Genomic DNA, 12,147 nt, shown 5'->3' on the forward strand with positions numbered 1-12,147 from the left:
TACGTGAGAATAGCTGAAAGTCATAGGTCCCCAAATCTAGTGAATAGTTTAGATGTTGCTACTATTCTTAATTCTAACTTTTAGTTTTCTCGTTTCCACGACGAAAGATAACCATTTTCTGCGATTCAGGTGTCTCGCGTTTGTTTCATCTAGTTGCTTGACAATCGTTGCATAGTATTCGTCAGTTATTATCTTAGCTTCTGTAGAATAACCAATAAAAGAATCAGTTTTTCATCCCAGAAAGCATTGCGCGTAACAGATGAAATAGACTTCCCCTTCCTGGTGCGTGATTTCGTACTTTCGTTATCTATCATCGCCCAGGGTACAGCCACGTTTGAATTCTTCTATCAGTTTCCTAGTTGTGAATATTAAGGAACGCACTTCTTATTCGCCTTCATCAGTTCTGAATGAATTTCCCTTTGGCGATAAACTGCATAAAATAAATAATTGCATGACGCACGGTTATTCACTTTATCCCTCTGAAAGACACATACACACGAGGCAACTACTGTAAAAAAAAAAGAAACTTATAAAGACGACTGCTGGGCAGATCAAGTTAACACTTTATTACACAACATTTACTAAGGTAACGGAAACAGTTAAGTTGATCTCAGCTTCCTCTGTTTCACAAACAGAGAAATTTTCTCCTTGTCCTATGGTATCAATAAAACGTTGTACGTTGGTGCTCGGGTATATCGTGCGATCAACGTGTCACTATACAATCTCGTATGACCATGTTGGCCACAGCCTTGAACTGCTGTATTAAAGGATCCCCTACCGTAGCGGGGTAAGCATTGAAGACTGCTGTAACAGAAGTTTAAATGTTCTACTGAAAGATTGTTTTTTACTCACGTAATTCGTCTTGAAATACAGGAAATATATTTTCAGCTGCGAATATGAACAGCCATCCGCTGTATAATGGAATGACTATGGTGGAAATTTGTGCTGGACCCGGCCTCGAACCCATATTTCCCGCTTATCTCGAGCGTTTGTCACAGCTTTTGGGTATCTGAGCACGCATCACGGTCAGACCCATACTTATCTAAGTTGTCAGTTATGTGTCTGCAACCGGCACTCGTAAAACCATTACGTATATTGCCGTACAGGGCAGACGATTTAATTCAAAGTCGCTTGCCCGGCGTCGGCGGATGAATACGGCATTGCAGTACCTGTATTGTTCTGAAGTCCAATGCAATGTTCCTTCTGAACAACACATCTCTGCAATACCGTGACGAATCGTATAACTCGGCTTGTTCGTTTAGCATATCTTTTTTGCAGAATTATGTTACTATCAATTCATAACGGTTCCAGTCTAGTGGTTTCACGTCTGAAAAGTGGGAAAATATCAAACAAACGCTATATCGAAGCCTTCAAACCATAGGTTCTTGGTATCAAACCACTCAACAAACATTCCTAAACAATTTCTGTAAATTTGCCGGTACGTTTCATATTACTCCAATAGCAACATATATTTTTATTATTTGTGTAATTTCCGCCAAAATATGAGCTCTAGCTTAAATTCTACTCGTTGTACGTACCCCTTCAATTTTGTCGGGCCGACAGTGCTCAATAATCTTCATGTCTGGGGAGTTTGGTGGCTAGCGGGAACGTCTGAACTCAGGAGTCCTTGGAGCCACTCTGTAGCAATTCTGGACGTGTGGGTTGTCGCATTGTCCTACTGGAATTGTCCACAATGGACATGAATGAATGCAGGTGATCAGACAGGATGCATATGTACGTGTCACCTGTCACAGTCGTGTCTAGACGTTTCAGCGGTCCCATATCACTCCAACTGCACACGCCCCACACCATTACAGAGCCTCTACTAGCTTGAACAGTTCCCTGCTGACATGCAGGGTCCGTGGATTCATGAGGTTGTCTCCATACCGGCACACGTCCATCTGCTCGATACAGTTTGTGATATTATTGGATTTCAGACATTTTGCATATGAGAAAAGGACAGCCACCAAGCTGTAGTTTGCAGTGATACTAAGCATGACAACACGAGAGTAAAAAAAAAAACGAAATCTGTTTATAACGTTCGCCTACACCAAGACGCGCGGCCAGCGTTTAAAAGGTACTTTTAAACACTATGACTCGCTGGGCGCAGATATTTAAAATCATTGCCGCAGCGCTTGATAGCAAGAAGCTGCGAAACAGAAGAAAGAACAATTTATCATTTGTTAGGAAAATTCTAGAGTCTTTATAGTTAGTTGTACTTCTGGTCGCCGATATGTTAACATGTACTTCATTACCTTTGATGTTTGGTTGCCGATTTGTTAAGACGTGTTGTGTAGCACCGCTACAAGTTATATTTCTTTTGGTGTGAAAAACCACGTCATCACCAAGAAAACAAAAACGCTTTTGTAAACTTTGTGACGATAAAAAATACTTACGCGCACGCCAGGACATTTAATTTTTACAAAATATCACACATACAAAAGCAGCGATTGTTGGACTGCTCCATGTATGAGAAAAACATAAAAATGTAAGTTTTGTATTCATTGTAAATTTGTTAATGTTTATAGTTTAACGCCTTTCTTCTTTGAGAATATATTGATGCTTCACTGTACAGAAAATCTATGCTTATTCTTTTCTTTAAATTAACCACAAATAATGTTTATGTTTAAATGAACTTTGTTACAGGTTCGCTCTTTATCGCGGTGTGTCGATTGTATTTGGGAGACCATTAACGTGTTCAATTTACGATCTGACAACTTTTTTTACAAAATTTCACTGTTTTGCATTCATTTCCAATTTTTTTTATTATTCAAATAGGTCCCTTAGGTAATTTCATTGAAGAGTCTGATTGCGTGAAAGCAATCTGGGTTAAGAGGTCATTTGAGAAACTATTTTCACGCAATCAATCCGTACGTCTCCTAAACACAATCGAGAACCGACGCATCGTCGATCATTCATTAATTATTCTCTCTTTCCAAGTCGTACCAAGAAACGGCCAAGGAGAACTGCCGTGAGTACGCAATCTAGTGTTAAAAGGTTGCATTCTTTATCTTGTCGGCAAACATTGCCGTGAATTATCATCATCAATGTTATATTTGGTTAAATGTGAAAAGCCAAAAAACCTTTTAATGCTAGAAGTTCGAAGCGAGACTCGTCCAACCAGGCAACGTGTTTCCAGTCATTACCAGTCCAATGTCGGTGTTGATGGGCTCAGACGAGATGTAAAGGTTTGTGTGGTGCAGTCATCAAGGGTACATGAGTGGGCCTTCAGCTCGGAAAGTCCATATAGATGATGTTTCGTTGAATGGTTCGCACACTAACACTGAAATCTGCAGCAATTTGCGAAAGGTTGGACTTCTGTCACGTTGAACGATTCTCTTCAGTCCTCGTTGGTCCCCTTCTTGCAGGATCTTTCTCCGGCCGCAGCGATGTCGGAGATTTGATGTTTTACCGGATTCCTGATATTCACGGTACACTCGTGAAATGGTTGTACTGGAAAGTCCCCACTTCATCGTTACCTCGCAGGTGCTGTGTCCCACCGCTCGTGCGCCGACTATGACACCACGATCAAACTCACTTAATCTTGGTAACCTTCCATTGTGGCAGCAGTAACCGATCTAACAGCTGCACTATATAGGCGTTGCCGACCGCAGCGCCGTATTATGCTTGTTTACATATCTCTGTATTTGAATACGTATGCCTACATCAGTTTCTTTGGCGCTTCAGTGTAGAAGACAGCTAGAAGAAAGCTTTTGACAACTTTGGCTGGAATATACTGTTTGAAATCAGAAACTGTCAATAATACAATGCAAGGAGCGAATAGCTGTCTATAATTTGTACACATACTAGAATGCTAAGACGTGACAATATGAGCAGGAAGATGGAGTCGCGATGGGAAGCCCGTTGTCACCTATTTGTCTACGGAAGACTTCGAGCCCTACCTTGACCGAGCGGTTCTAAGTGCTTCAGTCCGGAACCGCGCTGCTGCTACGGTCACAGGTTCGAATCCTGCCTCGGGCATGGATGTGTGTGATGTCTTTAGATTAGTTACGTTTAAGTAGTTCTAAGTCTAGGGGACTGATGACCTCAGATGTTAAGTCCCATAGTGCTTAGAGCCATTTTTTTGAAGACTTCGAGGAACGTGGCGTGGAGTCAGCAGCTTTGAAACCTGCATGTTTTTCGGATATGTGAACTATACGTTTGTTGTTTGGACTCTTGGAGATGAGGATTTGAACGACTTTTTACAACACCTGAATTCCATCCACCCAAATATTCGTTTCACGATGAGGATAGAAGAGGATGGCTATCTTCCGCCCCTGATGTGTTGGTCAATAGAAATGTTGATGTTACGTTGGTACATCTGTTTATCGGAAGCTACTCACACTGAGTTGTGTCTACAGGCTGATAGTTGTCACCATCCGGCTCATCGTGATGGGGGACTCCATACATTGGTTCACAGGACGCCGTGTACCGGTTGAGTGATTATAATGCCGATCTGACATCAATTTCTATGGTCTTTCTGCATTACGCAGGGAGCATCTGAGCATCTCCAACAACACTGGACGTATTTTGCGAAAATGTAGTGTGAAATGTGTTTACCGAACTCCATCTAAGTTTAGGGTCCTTTTAAGTTGGTTTGCGTGAGGCGGGTGTCTATCATATTACTTGCAGCTGTGGCATGTCACATATTGGTCAGACTGTCACGAACGTCAAGAACCGGTGTACTAAGCGTAAGCGTCACTCATGCTTACAATAGCCGAGCAAATCGGCTCTTACAGAACATTGTCTTGGTAGCGGTCATCCTATGGAATATAACAACACTGAGATTCTAGCATGCTCTTTCAGCTGTTGGGATAGTATTATTAAGGAAGCAGTTGAGGTTAAAATAGCAATTAAATAGAGATGGAGGTATTTTCTTAAATTATGCCTGGAATCCTGCTGTGTCCGTTGTCGAAAAACAGAGGGAAAGAGTTAATACTAACTAACCTGTTGATTAGTAATTTTCACTATCGAGGACTTCTGGCGACGGTCATCTTTGGTTGTGTGGTGGCGCTAGAGTTGTCAGTGTGTGTGTGTGTGTGTGTGTGTGTGTGTGTGTGTGTGTGTGCGTGCGTGCGTACGTGTGTGTGTGTGTGTGTGTTATCGTTCCAGAATTGCTTTGCAAATCGAGGTTCCAAATTCGCTTGCACAGCGTTTACTTGCGGTTGTTTTGCCTCAAAAACGACAGGGTAGCCATCTGTTGAAATATTGGCAGTTGTCGACGGTGTCACCCGGCTGGATTCCCGCAAGGTATTTGCACTAAAAGGGAAGTAGTATTGGAGTAAGACACGGTTACAGCCCATCCCCGATGTTATTCATTCTGTATAATGAGCAAACAAGAAAAAAATACAATAAGAAATTTGGGGAGAACTTGATATTCAGCAAGAAGAAATCATACATTTAAGAGGACTTTTACATGAATAACTCTCAAAAATTCATTTTTTAATTTTTGTCTTAAAATTTTTTTGTAGTTTTATGAACGAGGAAAAGTTTACTTCCAGGAAAATGGACCCAGAAAGTATCAAAGTTAGAGGAATTTAAAAGTGGCTGCACACACCACGACATCCATATGGCACATAGTCAGTTCTATTAAAAATAAAGTTTTGCTCACATTTTTTTTAGTCCCTTAAACTGGCTAACCTGCGAAAGCTTTACAGTTGCATATCTTTTGTTCATACAGAGAGTTTAGTCATTGTTTACTCTTGTTTTGGCACGAATATTTTGCCTACAGCGAAGTAATTGTGTGCGACAGTTTCTTATTCCTTTTGAAAGCAATAGGAAGAATTAAGAAGTGCTTCGCGGTCTAAATATGCATAGAACTCTAATAGCCACTGACCGTAACAGACTCTTAGAAGCAGAAAAATCAGTGTTGGAAGCCACCAAAGAAACAATAATAAGAAGGAGAAGCGTGAAAAAGAAAAGGGAAGAAGAACAATACAGGAAACAAGATGAACATGGACCTGGGATGCATTAGTGCCACGCAAGTTTAATAGAAAAAGCAAGTTTTAACTCAACTTGAATTTCCCGAAAGATGAATTATTTCATGTTCTGCTACACTTTGGCTAAAAACAACCTAAGATAGAGATTGAAATTTCGCGTACTGTCTTAAAAGATGCTTAACTAAAAGGTAAACTACTCTTGTGACTTTTCTTTGAAACTAAAATGGTTTTGAAGAAAAACCTTGAATTTATTTTCCAAAATTTTTGATAATCATACTTAAAAATTTTATGTACTACAATTTATGACAGCACCATTTTTTCAGTAGTCTGCTTTAAAGATAATAGTCTAAAGAACTTACAGGAAAAAATAAACCTTTTACTTTGTTTGTATTTTGAGTAATGTGTACCTGTGATGCACATAAATAGTTGTCCGCCCCCGGTAGCTGAATGGACAGCGCGACAGAATGTCAATCCTAAGGACCTGGGTTCTATTCCCGGCTGGGTCTGAGATTTTCTCCGCTCAGGGACTGGGTGTTATGTTGTCTAATCATCATCATTTCATCCCCAACGACGCCCAAGACGCCGAATTGGCGTCAAATCGAAAGACTTGCACCCGACGAACAGTCTATCCGACGGGAGGCCCTAGTCACACGTCATTTACATAAATAGTTAGCATGTTTTATTTCACTTGCAACAAAAAAATAGAATTACAAAAAAATATGAGAGCTAAAGCTGTTGTTCATACATAAAGATGTTCCCAAAAGATATCTTAAACGATGGTAAGCATTATATGGGCTAACAAATGTTATTCTTTGAGTTTCACTGTTTACAAAATTGACAGTTTCTTCAAGGTGTCCCCTGCTATTCACGGACTAGTCCAGTTAGGTCTGACAACGACACTGAAATTCTGTCAGAAATAGGGCGACTTTGAAGGTCTGTTGAGCTCAATGGAAATAAGTTATACGTGAACATCAATAAAAGTAAACAATGGTAATAAAATTAATGGAATTAAATCAGGAGATGCTGAGGTAATTTGATTAGGAAATGAGACACTAAAGCTAGTCGATGAGCTATATCGTTTGGGAAACAAAATAACTTACGATGGCCGAAGTAGAGAAGATATAAGGCTGATTGGTAATAGCAAGAGAAATTAGTTAGCATGGAATGTAAATTTCATTGTTAGGGAATCTTCTCTAAAGACCCTTCGTTGGAGTATAGCCTTGTATAGAAGTGAAATGTGAACGCTTAAAAGTTTGACGAATAGAGAAAAAATGTTCAGTGTGAATTCCTAAGGGACCAAACTGTTGAGGTCATCGGTCCCTAGACTTACACACTACTTAAACTAACTTATGCTCAGAACAACGCACACACATCCGTGCCCGACGGAGGACTCGAACCTCCGGCGGAAGGGGTTCAAAAATGGCTCTGAGCACTATGGGACTTAACTTCTGAGGTCATCAGTCCCCTAGAACTTAGGACTACTTAAACCTAACTAACCTAAGGACATCAAACACATCCATGCCCGAGGCAGGATTCAAACCTGCGACCGTAGCGGTTGCGCGGTTCCAGATTGTAGCACCTAGAACCACTCGGCCATATCGGAAGGGGCCGCGCTCGAATAGAGAATAGATGTTTTTCTAGATGTTAGATGTTAAATGATTTAGACACGATATCTGTATGATGCCAAAAGTGGCAATTGACTCTAAATAACGAAAATTTCTTGATAAGGCCCAACCTGATATGAAGGGGAGGCAAAATGATTTTTGTGGTGTCACCGCCAGACACCACACTTGCTAGGTGGTAGCCTTTAAATCGGCCGCGGTCCCTTAGTATACACCGGACCCGCGTGTCGCCACTATCAGTGATTACAGACCGAGCGCCGCCACACGGCAGGTCTAGTTTAGAGAGACTCTCTAGCACTGGCCTCAGTTGTACAGCCGACTTTGCTAGCGATGGTTCACTGTCTACATACGCTCTCATTTGCAGAGAAGACAGTTTAGCATAGCCTTCAGCTACGTCATTTGCTACGACGTAGCAAGGCGCCATATTCTTCAAGAATGTATTCTGAACTGACAATATTGTGAATCATGTACCGTCAAGAGTGACGCTCATCATTAATGGATTAAAGTTAAGTGTCAAACTAATTATGTCCGCTTTCTGAATTCTCATTCCTTGTCATGTTCCAGACCTCACGTCAGTATAGTTCTTCCCTCCCTCTTCAGCCAACACAACAATTTTATCGGGCTCAATCAGTGGGGTACTGTTCACATTTACATTTCCCGGAAAATATGACTTCCTTATAGGCCATTCCTTGACTGTATGGTTGTACTTGGTGTCACGGCTGTCCCAAAGGCACAAAAAGCAGCAGTATTTCGTGAATCCAGCCTGGAAACCTGTAAGGAGTGCAACAACATTTAAATCACAGCGAAGCTGCCATTCATGATCCTTATATTTGATTGCCTCTAGCAGCAAAGCCATGGTTTCATAAGTTTCTTTCATGTCTATTGTGTAAGCGAAAGGTACCGATGGAAATGCATTCCCATTATGCAGTAGTACTGCTTTCAAGCTGGTTTTACTGGAGTCAATAAATAGTCGCTGCTCCTGTGGATTATGTTGTACACATAGCTACATCATCAGACCATTGACATCTCTACATATACATACTGAATTCTGCATATAGAAATATTGAGCGAAGGAAGCACCTCTTGATCTGAAACAGGAAATTTTTGTCCCTGGAGGTAGAAGGTTCCGTTGTTACAGTCTAGACCCCAAGAGTTCAGCTTGCTATTTCGAAAGTTTTAGATCGCGAACCAAATCGTTCAATTCCTTTTGATTAAAGAGCTGAGGCGAAGTGTCATGATATTGAGGACAGCACTCTTCTATATGTTCAATACTTTCTGATTCACTTGACATGGTGTTTGGTTCCGTGGATTTCAAGTTACAGACGGGAACAGGCAACCCCTCATCATGGAGCACAGGCACATGCACTGAAGATACATTTGGATACTTTATTTTATGTCTAGTTTTGCTTGAATGTCCCGAAATATTTGTAAGACCGAAGTAACAGCCAGAATAATGGTCATTAGGCTCACGCCACACCATCGGAACAGCGAATGGCATGCCTCGGCGTTTTCCTTTCAACCACTCGGTTGAGGTTGTAGTACAGGTTATGCAATAAATACGAGGTGCAAAGTTTTTATCCTGATCACCAACAGGACAATCAAAACAAAATTTATATGCCTTCTTAACCAAATCAGTGATTGCTTTTCTTTGGGCTTTTGGAGCGAATTTCCCACGTACATAACAAAAATTTTCAGGATGGTTTAGACAGCAACAAGATTTACTAGTTGCCATTTTTCTTAGTGTAAGTTTTAAACACAAAATTTTTGCACTATCTTTCACAGGAAACTCTCACTGAGGATCTCCTTCATACTACTGGATTACCACATCAACCATTTACTGACGATCTGTAGATCTTCTAGCTCTCCTCTGCAAATAAAAAGCAAAGAATTAAACAACAAAGCAGAAGAACAGCAAAAAGCGAAATACTGGATACGAAAAATAAAACCCTTCAAAAACTCAAAAAGATTACGTGCTAGAACATTTTGAAAGGTATATTTGTATTCTACACACCAAAATACATTCTAGTTTATGTATGACATCCCAGATGCAAAATGCCTGTTGACTAGTGCTATCAACCGCAACGTCAGAGTTGCCTCTCTCGTGGCCGTAGCTTTTCTAAACCGAAACTTATCGTCACCTAGCAAATCCTAAATTTTCTTTTCCATTGTTCTGTACATTATTCTTGTCAGCACCTTGGATACATGATCTGTTAAGCTGATCGTGCAATAACTCTCGCACTTGTCAGCTCTTGCAGTCTTCGAAATTGTGTGGATGATATTTTTCCGAAAGTCAGATGGCATGTCGCCACACCCATACATTCTACGCATCAACATGAATAGTCGTTTTGTTGCCAATTACCTTCAATGATTTTAGAAATTCTGATGGAATATTATCAATATCTTCTGCCTATTTGAGCTTAAATCCTCCAAAGCTCTCTTAAATTCTGATTTTGATCTGGATCCCCTATCTCTTCTAAATCGACTTCTGTTTCTTCTTCTATCACATGAGACAAATCTTCCCCTTCATAGAAGCCTTCAGTGTACCTTTCCACCTATCCTCTTTCTCCTCTGTATTTAACAGTGGACTTGCCGTTGTACTCAACGCTACCACCATTGATTTTAATTTCAAAAGGTTATTTTGACTTTCCTGTTTGCTAAGTCAGTCCTTCCGACAGTCATTTGTTTTTCGATTTCTTCACATTTTTCATGCAGCCATTTGGCCTTAGCTTCCCTGCACTTCCTATTTACACTACTGGCCATTAAAATTGCTACACCACGAAGATGACGTGATACAGACGCAAAATTTAACCGACAGGAAGAAGATGCTGTGATATGCAAATGATTAGCTTTTCAGAGCATTCACACAAGGCTGGCGCCGGTTGTGACACCTACAACGTGCTGACATGAGGAAAGTTTCCAACCTATTTCTCATACACAAACAGAAGTTAATCGACGTTGCCTGGTGAATCGTTATTGTGATGCCTCGTGTAAGGAGGAGGAATGCGTACCATCACGTTTCCGACTTTGAAAAAGATCAGATTGTAGCCTATCGCGAATGCGGTTTATCGTATCGCGACACCGCTGCTCGCATTGGTCGAGACCCAATGACTGTTAGCAGAATATGGAATCAATGGGTTCAGGAGCGTAATACGGAACGCCGTGCTGGATCCCAACGGCCTCGTATCACTAGTAGTCGAGATGACAGGCATCTTATCCGCATGGCTGTAACGGATCGTGCAGCCACGTCTCGATCCCTGAGTCAACAGATGGGGACGTTTAGAAGACAACAACCATATGCACGAACAGTTCGACGACTTTTGCAGCAGCATGGACTATTATCTCGGAGACCATGACTGCAGTTACCCTTGACGCTGCATCTTAGACAGGAGCGCCTGCGATGGTGTACTCAACGACGAACCTCTGTGCACGAATGACAAAACGTCATTTTTTCGGATGAATCCAGGTTCTGTTTACAGCACCATGATGGTCGCATCCGTGTTTGGCGACATCGCGGTGAACGCACATTGGAAGCGTGTATTCGTCATCGCCATACTGGCGTATCACCCGGCGTGATGGCATGGGGTCACCTCTTGTTGGCACTGACGGCACTTTGAACAGTGGACGTTACATTTCAGATGTGTTACGACCCGTGGCTGTGTCCTTCATTCGATCCCTGCGAAACCCTACATTTCAGCAGGATAATGCACGACCGCATGTTGCAGGTCCTGTAAGAGCCTTTCTGGATACAGAAAATGTTCGACTGCTGCCCTGGCCAGCACAAACTCCAGATCTCACCAATTGAAAACGTCTGACCAATGGCGGCCGAGCAACTGGCTCGTCACAATACGCCAATCACTACTTTTGCCCAGGCGTATCAAGGCCGTTATTACGGCCAGGGGTGGTTGTTCTGGGTACTGATTTCTCAGGATCTATGCACCTAAATAGCGTGAAAATGTAATCACATGTCAGTTCTAGTATAATATATTTGTCCAATGAATACCCGTTTATCATCTGCATTTCTTCTTGGTGTAGCAATTTTAATGGCCAGTAGTGTATTTCATTCCTCAGCGACTTGTATTTCTGAATTCCTGAATTTCCCTAAACTTTCTTCTTTCATTGATCAATTGAAGTATTTCTTCTGCTACCCACGGTTTCTTCGCAATTATCTTCCTCGTACCTGTGTTTTTCTTTCCAGCTTTTGTGATTTCCCTTTTCAGAGATGTCTATTCCTCTTCAGCTGTAATGCATACTGAGTCATTCCTTATTCCTTTCAGTATCCTCATATACTTTCTCTCTCTCTTCGTCTTCAGCTTGCAACGTCGGTATGTCTACCTGACCTATCGTTGTCGGTGTTGGATTGCTGTCAATTCTGATAAGAACAAACGTATCACTGAACTATTCACAGTAACACACTCTCTGTCCGACATTCCTATTCATAATGAATTCTATTCCCATTATACCATTTTCTGCTGCTGTTGATATTACTCTGTACTCGTTTGACTGAGACTTCATCTTCTTTTCATTTCACTTCACTGGTCCCCACAGTTTCTAGATTGAGCCTTTGGATTTCCCTCTTCAGATTTTGT

Source organism: Schistocerca cancellata, chromosome 2 (genome assembly GCF_023864275.1).
Source record: "Schistocerca cancellata isolate TAMUIC-IGC-003103 chromosome 2, iqSchCanc2.1, whole genome shotgun sequence".
In the NCBI taxonomy this organism is placed as follows: Eukaryota; Metazoa; Arthropoda; class Insecta; order Orthoptera; family Acrididae; genus Schistocerca; species Schistocerca cancellata.